This window comes from Malurus melanocephalus, unplaced genomic scaffold (assembly GCF_030028575.1).
Source record: "Malurus melanocephalus ecotype Western Australia unplaced genomic scaffold, MMel_1.1 scaffold_572, whole genome shotgun sequence".
NCBI classification, from domain to species: Eukaryota; Metazoa; Chordata; class Aves; order Passeriformes; family Maluridae; genus Malurus; species Malurus melanocephalus.
Window position 1 is genome coordinate 158,083 of NW_026623804.1, and position 10,430 is coordinate 168,512.

Consider the following 10,430-nt stretch of genomic DNA (forward strand, 5'->3'; position numbering starts at 1 on the left):
GCCCCCAGTGCCATCTGCTGGTGCTTTGCAGTGCGCGTTTCCTTGGGAAAGTACACGGTTTTCTCATGGAGCATTGTCCGTCCTCCCTCCAGAAATATAAGCATGGCTAATATTTAATACATTGTTACGTGGGAAAGGTCAAATATATTCATGTTTACTCACAATTAATTATGCAGAAGAGGTTTAAAAACCTGTATGAAAAGGAATTTAATTGGCCAGTCATCTTTCCTAAACCCTGATGTACTGGTATTGTGTTGCCTCTGATTGTGAAATTGCTTTTCACATGAGAAAAGGAAATAAAATACACAACATAAATTTGGACCAGTTAGTAATAATGGTAACTGTAACGTAAAGAAGACCTAGAAATGGGCATATGAATACATCTAGGTGCCAGAAGAACAAGACAATATGAAGGATGAGTTAGCTGCAAGATTACTGCAAAGATGTAGAACAGGTTTCAGAGTAAAGTAAGAGACAAAGAATCAGATATTCTCTTTCTGTCCCTGTTTTTCTATGGGACCACATGCAAGTCACCCCATATGTTGAATATCTTGCTTTTTCTACAAGGATAAAAAAAGCAATCCTATAAACCTATGCAAAGGCACTGAATTTCATTATATTTGAAGAATCAGTTTGAATTCTTGGACAGATACAAGTAWATGATTATGGTTTGCAAAGTCCTTGAGCAAACAATCCCTACATTTTTAAAGAACATTCTCAACTCTACTGACAAGCCCAGTTCTTCACAGTAATGGGTTCAAAATTTTGCAAAATATTCTAAGTACTTTCCCAGCATTAGTGAAACTCTAGAGAAGAGAAGAGAAAGGGAAACCTTAGCTGAACTTTGAAGGATGCTAATTTAAAAGGGATGGCTAAAACCCAGAGTTCACACATCACCAGAAGAAAGAATAGGCAGGGGAAATACAAATATAATGTCATAATACCCCTTCTCTGCATTTTAACTCTACCACTCAAAGGTTTCTTTCTTTCAGTTAAATTTACCCATGACAGATGATGCAGTCTGGAAACAGCTCTTATCAGCAATGAATCAGCATGTTTTAGGTGGCCTTGTCTCACAGAGCTTAGCACCTGTCAGTGCATTGCTGGTCCCTATTTATTTATTGTCATTGCATAACTCACCAGGTCCTGTGACATTCCAGCTGGATGTTTTCTGATTGTAGCACTTTACCTTCTGTCGACAGGTATTTGTTAAGAAAGGTGCAYTAAAGCAGTGAAACCTAATTAAATTGGAGGAGATTTTAAAACACCAATTAGGAGAAAAATMCATTACTCCCATCTGCCTACCAAACACTAAATAAAAAGCAACTGTGCTCTTTGCTGCCATTCTGTGTAGAAGGGGGCAACACCTTAAAGTTTTCACTGATTTCCTGGGGACTGCCAACAGGAGTTGCTGTGGTGTTTATGCCAGAGAAAGACATCTCCACATACTCTCACTCMCAGGCTGTCAGGAGCACCTCATCCCTCTTATCTGCTGCTCATGACATCAGCTGCAGTTCATGCTCAGTGGGGAGATGTGCCAAGTTAATCACTGGAAACAAACAGCTTCTGGGCAGCTACAGATCAATCCTCTACCAGCAACATCCCGAGCTGAGAGCCACCAGCCTGCCATGCCCTCTGACAGGCAGAGGCAAAGGGAAGTTACCTGTGACAGACCCATTAGCCAGATCTTGGTCCAGAAGCAATTTCAGAATTGCCACCTTTACCAGCTCCATCAGAGGCAGGCTCTCCATTTCTGCTAGGAACATTTATCACAGCAATACATTCCAGCTGACCATTTCCTGCCACCCAGATCTTCAGAGATCTGACAAATGATTGTGGATTTGCTTTGCTGTGACTTAAATTTCAAAAAGTAACATCGATAAGGTGATACAAGATGGGACGAYGACTTCTCTTTTCCCTCCTTCAAGACTATATCCTAACCCTTCTTCAGTCAGGATCACATGAGTCAGCCATCTCTCTACCCCTCTCCACAAATTCTGAGACACCAAAAAAGACAAAAAGTACTCCAAACCTCAAATGTTGGAATCAAATGAGCAAAAGCAAGAAAATCAAACACTACAATCCCAGCTGACCTTGCAGTAATAGGATCACACCAAGATTAGTCTATGTCATAGATTAAGCCCACTGAAGTAAACTAATCTTTTTGCAGTCAGCTAAGACTATATGTTTACTCACTAAGCTGGGAAAAACTCAGGAGTGTAAAATKTGTATTAGCTGGCACAATCTAGACTGCAGCTACACGAACGTTTTATATGACACAGACTATTACTACTGTAACACTGACTTTAAAGTGCCTTGAGAAAGGAGAAGCTCTTTAAATAGTTTTATAAACTATATTGTGTGACTTATGAAACTCTTAGACTCTACCACTTCACATTTAGGCAGTCAACTTTTTGTCTGAGCAAAGCAGCACAGAGAGCTTCCAGACAGGACACCAGCATACCATCCTGCACAGCAGCACAGAGATGCAGTGGAACAGCCTTCCTTTGGCAGCAGAGCAATATTCCATCCTGACTGCAAACAACAGGAAGCTCTGAGAAGGAACAGCATAAGCACTGTGCTTCCCTGGCCATGAGCACAGCAGCTGCTGAGTGCTGAAGTGCACTGTCCCAGCCCCTGAGCACCCCATCACAGCTCACCACACCACAAACATTTGGGGTTTGCGCTTTGTTTCCTGCTGAGCACCACGGAATCGTGACTTGTCCAACCAGGAAGTGTAATGGCATTTGTCCATCTGTKCCCAGGGACTGAGGTAGAGCTGGAGGCATTTTCTTCCTCACATGAAGCCTCTTTCTGGTGCACACATTCACACTTTTCTAGAAAAAGTGTTTATGAGTCTGCACAACTTCAGGAACTGCCCGTGCTGCCATCTCAGTCCAGGCTGTTCACAGTAATTTTTGCAGACTTCTCTCCTTCACCTTTCTTAATTCAAATGTAWTCCAGGGTCTCTAGCTTGGATTTTCATCAGAATATCAACATATGACTGAAAGAGTGGGACTGGGGGAACGACACAGAAATAAACTGTGTTTTGGCAGGGTTTCCTCACATTCCTTTCTTTTTCTACTCAAGGAAACAATCACAGCCCAGTGTTCCAAATAACATGGCTGACATTTGTACCTGGGAAAACTGGCTAACCCAAACACTGAGCTGACATCAGTCACTGTTTCCTGAAGGCACAGTGTAARTGCCACCAAAACCCRGCTGTGCAAASCTCTGGACWGTCACCACTGCAGAATCACTGGAACAGCAATGTTCCTGCCTGCATGGCAGAGTACCACACATCCCCATCATACCATGCTGCTGCTGCTGAACTTACCAAGCTGGTCTCATTTGATACTCGGTCTTTTTAAGAGTTCCAGCCTCAGCAGAGATAAAAGTGAAAAATTTCCCCACACATCATCAAAAATTTTCATCCTCGTGTGCAACAAGACAGCAGAAGTGCAATGAAATGAAGGCTTCAAGAAAATTTTMTGAGTAGGTACTGTCTTGAGAGAAAACTTGTAAATAATGAAATCCAAGACTAGTTTGACAAAAGATGAAGAAAACTTCCTGACTATGAAAATGAATCCTAGTTCAACAAGAAGTACTCTTTTGCGCTGTGCAATAGAACATTTCAGATTTTTTTCCCCCTTAGGAATTACTACAGCTTTTGGGGCCCAATCCTTACAGGTGTTAAATTCTCCACATAAAATCTGCCATAGTTTAGAAACAAAAGCAGTGCATATTTTAGGACTTAGGGAGAGTTAAGCATAGATTGGCTTTAGCCAGCCCTCAGCAGTAGGCTGAATTCCACCTTTAATGAAGTTGATACGAAATAAGCTTTTCCAGGACCTGTAGGTTTGGGCTACTGTTAAATTAGAAAAGTGTTACATTATTTCACTGCAGCCAGCTAATTCTCAGCGCCCACACATTTGAATCAGAAGTTTGACATTTTGCTTTAGGAGGGWATAAGCAGATAAAACAAAAGTCAATGAACAGGACACTGACTATTTTATCAGGACAYATCCAGCTGTAACTGTGAATGAAAAAAAAATCCAAATGAACAAGGAAKAATCATGTTGATTTGGCAACTTGAACCACTGGTATTTTGCAGATGAAAACCTGGCATCAGCTTCACACAAAAGGTTTCAAATTAATTGTGATGCCAAGTAGTTTCAAGCAAGTCTGACAACTGGCTTGAGTGGAGACAAGACTGAAAGCAAGCATTTGTAGCTTTGAATACATACATGTGCAATTAGTCCTGATGATGTATCCCTGAGTGACTCCAGTTGCAGACACTTTCCTTGACAATRCATTACTCTTGCTTAGTTTAACCCATATTTTATCCAAAATATCCTTGCAAGATGGATTCTTGGAAGAACTATGTTTGCCCACAACTTACTTTGGAACTTTTGATTTCCAAATTTGTGTGGTCCAATGAAAAGGTGAAGGCACATGCATGTTGGTATTATTCAACYTGGTATTACTGGCAAAAAATTGTACATCAAGCAAGATTTCTGCAGCAAAATTAACAAAAATTTCAAGTAGAAAGGCACTTTGAAGAATTTCCCATTGACACCTCTGAAACTGGCAGCTAGTACTGCAAAGAGAATGTCTGAGATGTGGTTTACATTTATAACACACGTGGTTGCTCACACACCCAGCAAAAGAGTGAGCCCTCAGAAACTAAGGCAGATGACCATAAGACTGMGGTTTTATTCCTGCCATAGAGCTCTCTTTGCAGTTGCTACATTCACACACACTGGTGTTTCCCAGCTGCTGTGCACTAAGTCCCTGCAAAACTCCCAAGCTCTCATCCCAGGAACAGTCAGTGTAGGCAATTTCTCACCTCAGCCACTCAAGGCCCAGCTGGTGACTAAGTCCATGCCAAACTCCATTTCAGCAGCCACATCATCAATACAGATATTAAGAAAGTAAATGTATTGATCTAATTCAATTTTCTGTCATGTGTTCATTTCTATGTAACTGTGACCATAATAGATTGCAWTGTGGCTGGTAAAGTGAGATAAAATGCAAATGTTCAGAGATCTATCCCTTTGCTTCAGATCAAGAATCTCTGAAGAGAAAATCATGACAGTGAAACAAAAACAACACCAGTTAAGCAAAATCAGTTAATTTAGAACCTTTACTTAGCATCATGCTTACAGCATCAGGCATTTTTCATTCATCATCTATTTCTTTCACCCTTCTGTGTATCAGCAATGTTTTGGCCTACAAGTATAATGGTTATTGAAACCCCTGAACTCTGATAAAGCATTAAACAAGTCCATAGCAAAACATGTAAGTACCTCTGTAATTTCTCCTCAAGCAACTGTCAGATGGCTAGAAATTTACCTTCGTTACTCATTTTGAAGATAAGAAAAAGAATCCCTCTGTTCTATTAAATACAAGACAGAGAATGTCTTGATATATAAAAATATTATTTTRTTTTAAAAAGTGCTCAGATTTAAACCCTTTGGATGAATTCAAGTTCAAGTATCAGAAGGCACACTGGAAGAGATAACCACCACTTGAGACAAAAAAATAGGCAGCTTTCATCTTGTTGAAGGTAGAATGAGCCTTTTTTAGCTTTCTGCTTTGCAAAAGATCCTTGACCCAAGCAAATGGCCTCTAGGAGAGKGGTAGAAAAGATGACCACATTTATCTTCTCAGCTGCACCCAATCTGCACCCATTTATCTTACTGATTTCCTTGATGCAGAAGAATGAGAAGAACCTACCTTGTCAGACTTGAAGGAAGCACCACATCCTTGGGGTGTGTGTTAGTTAGACACAGCAAGATAAAGTTCAGTCCAAAATCAAAGTATTCCCCATAGCCTTTAACATCCAGAGGTTCTTTTAGCTCTGGCAGAGGATGTGCAAACGTCTACTCAGGGTATTACTAAAGGCTAATTCCTAATTCCCTTGAGTAAGCCTGCTTGCTGCTATGGACTACTACAGGCTTTATTCCTATTAGAGACTTACTGGTTGCCAAAGGTGACAGTGCTGTGTCACAGATAATCATGAAAGTGATATGGTAAACGTTTCTGAAAATTTAGCTTTGAATAAAAAGATCTAAATTTTAAGTCTATAGCTGTTTAAGCCTGAAAACAAAGCAGGTATTTACATTTCACTTTTCAGCATTGGCTGATAGGCAATAAGGTCACACACCCCTTTCCACTCACGAGCCAMACTGCCACTTGAAGAATCAATGACAGTAGATGGGAGCAGGCTGATACCAATCCCCAGATGGCAGCAATTATGAGAAGGTCAAGTCATGTCAGAAAAGCAGTGTTTGTATTCAGTGTTCAATTTTGGGTGCAGGCCATCCAATCATTTCTAACGGTGTAACTTAGAGCCAAGGCTGGTTACCAAAAAAGGGAACAAATCCTGGGAGGAGTTAACTGTAACTACACACAGCAGAAACAAGAACAATGGCACTGACTGACACAGTTTGATGCTCCCACTACTTTAAAAGACATCAATACCTTGCAAGCCAGCTGTAACCATAAGGAAACTCTCATAAAATCGTTGGAAATGTCACTAGACAGTAAGGCATTCCCCACAGCATATGTGAGCATAGGCATGAATTTAATGACATTTTGCAGCACAATTTATGTTTCTGTAAGGGAAATTCTGGATTTTATACAAATTTTGCCAAAAACCTAAATGAGGGATTTTTGGTGTAGGCTGACTTCTCCCATCGTGAAGCATGTTGTTTAAACAMACTATATTGTGACATTTAGCTTCAGGTGACATGAAACAATCTTTSCAGAACAGAGTGCTGATAAGAAGCTGCCTTGCAAATAAACCTTTCATTTGGCCTGTATTTGTAAGAAAAAAATATTAATGTAAAGGGTAGTTGAGATTCCAAAGAGGTGACAAGAGAACTGTAGAAGTTCTCAAAGTCTATCATTAGCCACTGCGTTCTGGTCTAAAATGCACAGAAAAATATTATTGTATAACTGAAATGACTCCATGGTCCGCTACTTTTGAAACAATGCTTTAGTTTCCATAACCAGTAAACCATTTTAAATTAATCCACTTTGTAATTATCAGTTTTGACTAAACTACCTTCAGAGTCCTATTTTCTGCACAGCAGCATATGCCATAAAAAACAGAAGTGCACAATTCTAAATGTAACTGACTTCAGTAGTTTTGTGTGTTCTAAAAACAGCCAGTAATGAATGCAACCACAAACAAACCTTTCATTATTCTTTACATTTGAGGCATCCTGGAGATGGTTGTTCCCAGCTGGTTTCTCCCAGTCCCGATGGCACACACCGGGTGGTTCTGTTCTAGGCACATTTTTCCCTGTTTTTCCCACTTTGTGTTCTCAGCCGAGTCTCCCCCAGCATTTCCAGCGGGAGGYTCCGGCAGATGGCGTGAGCAAACCGCCTGCAAGGAGAGAAAGGCACATCGAGAGAGGGCCGGAGAGCTGCTCTGCACTGCAGACAAGTGTTCTTTCCAGGCTCACAGTTTGTCAGGGTTATCAATTCCCTACTTAAGTATTTACCAGCCCCAGATGTTGCTAAACTGCAAAAACATGGATCTATCTTCACCTAAAGGAAGGTGAAGTGACAYGTTTCATTGAGGCCAGTCTGGCAGCAGCTCCAAAAGACACAGGAACGGGTCTGAACACATCTGGTTCACACCCACAACAAAACTCCAGAAGGACATAAGGATTATGGCAGACAGGAGAGGATCAAAAACCCGAATTTCCAGAGGATCCTGAACTTTTTTGTTGCAGAATCAGGCAAAGCTTCCAACAGTGAAGAGGAAGWAACGTTCTCTGAAAGTTTTAGTTCCTTGGTTGCATCCTCAGCTGCAGTGATTCTTTTCTTGGGATGCTGGATAATAGTGCAGTATGTGCCAAATGCAATGGTAATTTCTAATCTGCTTTTCTTTCGAGTTATAAAGATCACAAACTGAAAAAATTTATTGCTGGAACACTGGCCTTTAAAATGAGTCTCTGAAAATGGGAGCTAACATCAGTCAAAAATACTATGTCCCTCTACCTAGCTAAAGTTGAGACTATGTAATAGGTTCAGTSAGATAACATGACCCCAAAAGACGTATTTTCATCTCCCTGTACAGAACTGATTATAGCTCTGCWCTTCATACTGCTTAATTTTGCTTCCCTTTTAGACCTGTTGGGCCATGCACCCAGACAGTGACTGCCCAAGAACAACTGTGAAGGCTGGAAGGTCTTGAACAAGATGTGGCTGATAGACTACACATTACTTGCCTCTTATGGCAATTTATTTTTCACAGAAGCAGACTATGAAARARACTCCTGGGGATAGTTTTTCAAATTAATTTTCAGGTAACGTAATGTTTTGAGAATTTTACTTTTAATGCAATCAAAATTATACCAGCTGGTGAAGGAAATGCTGTACTGACTAAAATGAGAGTAATGTAATTACAATCAGTTGAGACAGTTTGTGGATACTGATCTATTTGTACTACATTGTGTTAGGCTGTCAGCAATGTAAAAGTAACTGATGCAGCAAAATCTAGACAAAAATAAATTAATAAAGCAGATATATATTATTAAGAACAACCTACTGTTACAGCAAAATGACATTTTACAGGACCAAAACAAGAATTCTGGCTAAGAATCTACTGCCCCTCTGAGAGGCTCTGACACAAATAAAACTGCTGAAGCCAGTGTAATACCATTAGCAGCATCTTGTTAGAAAATTAGACTTACAGCTGGTAGTAAGAGAGCCTTAAAATTATTATTATTACATTAACTTCTGGAAAATACATAAGGAGATTTATAACAACCATAAGAGATAATTGCTTCATTGCTATTGTAAGCAATATCAAAACCAGGCATTAATGTTAAGACTACAAYTAACCTAAAAAATACAAGATTTTAACTGTGGCCTTGCTTTCAATTAAATAAACCAAACAAAAAAGAAAACCACAAAAAAAAGAAAATGAGTTGAACATTCATTTTTGGATTAGGTTAGTGTTTCACAGACTCAGAGAATGCCCAGCCACTGCTCAGGATGTTGGGCAAAAAGGAATTAAAYAGATTAATACACTCAGGCCCTCAAAGTCCCAGAGCATTTGCCAATCCCCAGCAAGGCTTTCAGAATGTTCTAGCTCCAACTCTGGCCCATCAACCTCCCCACAACTCTTCTTCCTCCTTACCAGAAGGGAAGCAGGTGCTTCACTGCATCGGGCGATTCCTAAGCCAGAGCCATCTCTGGGAGCAAACCCTACTGACACAACCACATGATCTTACTTCCGAACCCCAGGGCCACCTTCTAGGCAGCCAGCCCACATACCAGCTCTCCTGCTCAGTGCTTTGCTTCTCAAGCTTGATTAGGGGAGAAGAATTTTTAAGTCYCTGTCTTCCTCATCTGCTGTGAACAGACCCTGTGCAGGTTCAGGGTGTTCTAAGCAGAAGGAGCCAGGGCACATCGTGTTCACAACAGCTCCACTGCGTCCCATGTCACAGCACAGTCTGGCAGACAGACTGGCACAGAGCCAGTGTCTTCTCTAAAAGGGTCCAAGGAACAATCACACAAAGGCAAATAAGTGCTTTCCTTCTGTAAAGGGTCTTCCTAAGGTATAGTTTCCACTCACCTATCCTTTGAATGCTGCCAACATGGTACAGAGAGAGCATGTATAAAAGGAAAGCTGATCTCACAGTCACTTTCAACTATGTGACACYTTTGTTGAAAATGGGGTGGGGTGAGGATTCTGAGATGTCCTGAGGGGTTTTGGGGGGCTTGGGCAATAATAATGCCTTTTTCATAAGCACTGAATAAATTTCATAACACTGAACCTTGAATAGCCTGGGGYCCTCCTGTGGTGAGGCAGCTTGGCCATCCCAAATGGCTGACACAGGAAACAGGGCACAGGCAATGGATTGTTTGCTCCTTTTCCTCCCTAGAAGATCCCTCCCAGCCACCATGTGTGACTGCTGCAGGCCAGCTTTCCCTCCCACCCTGAGCACAGCCCAGTGACACAGGTAAGTCATGTATAGTATGTATGATGTGATGCTTGTCCTCATCTCCTCCAGCAGACAGCTCASATTGAGCCTAAAAGTAGTAGTGTACACCAAAGAGGAAAAAATAGCTCTGCCTCCTACAGCCAATTTGTTAATTAGCTTTCAAATCTCTGCAGTGCATCTCTTGGGACAACTCCAGAGGTCTCAGCCTATGCTAGGAATTAAATGAAATTGTGAGGAAAGACTCTCATCCATTTATCCAAGGAAAAGRCATATGAGAAGAATGAAGTCAAGTAATGCACACCACACTGGTGGCTTCTGAGCATCCCAGTGACAGTTCAGGTCCAAGAGGTCTGCCAAAGACAGTACTACAGGACACAACGTTGTTATCTATGTAATTTGTGAGATATTCTCTATGTACTGTAAACCTTCCTAGCTGCTGAAGCTGTCTAGAATCACAAAAGC

The 10,430-nt window shown here is 41.0% G+C and overlaps 1 protein-coding gene across 4 annotated transcripts in view; it reads right to left on the reverse strand.

The window, feature by feature from the left end:
* Window positions 1–9,226, reverse strand: part of TRPM1 (transient receptor potential cation channel subfamily M member 1) — an 87,038-nt gene extending 77,812 nt beyond the window's left edge. For all 4 annotated transcript variants that reach the window (XM_057382515.1, XM_057382513.1, XM_057382514.1 and 1 more), the window contains exons 1-2: window positions 9,161–9,226; window positions 7,204–7,396 (exon numbers count right to left, since the gene is read on the reverse strand). The gene's annotated coding sequence lies outside the window, so the exon portion shown is untranslated. The remainder of the gene's footprint in view (window positions 1–7,203; window positions 7,397–9,160) is intronic.
* Window positions 9,227–10,430: the final 1,204 nt, after the last annotated feature.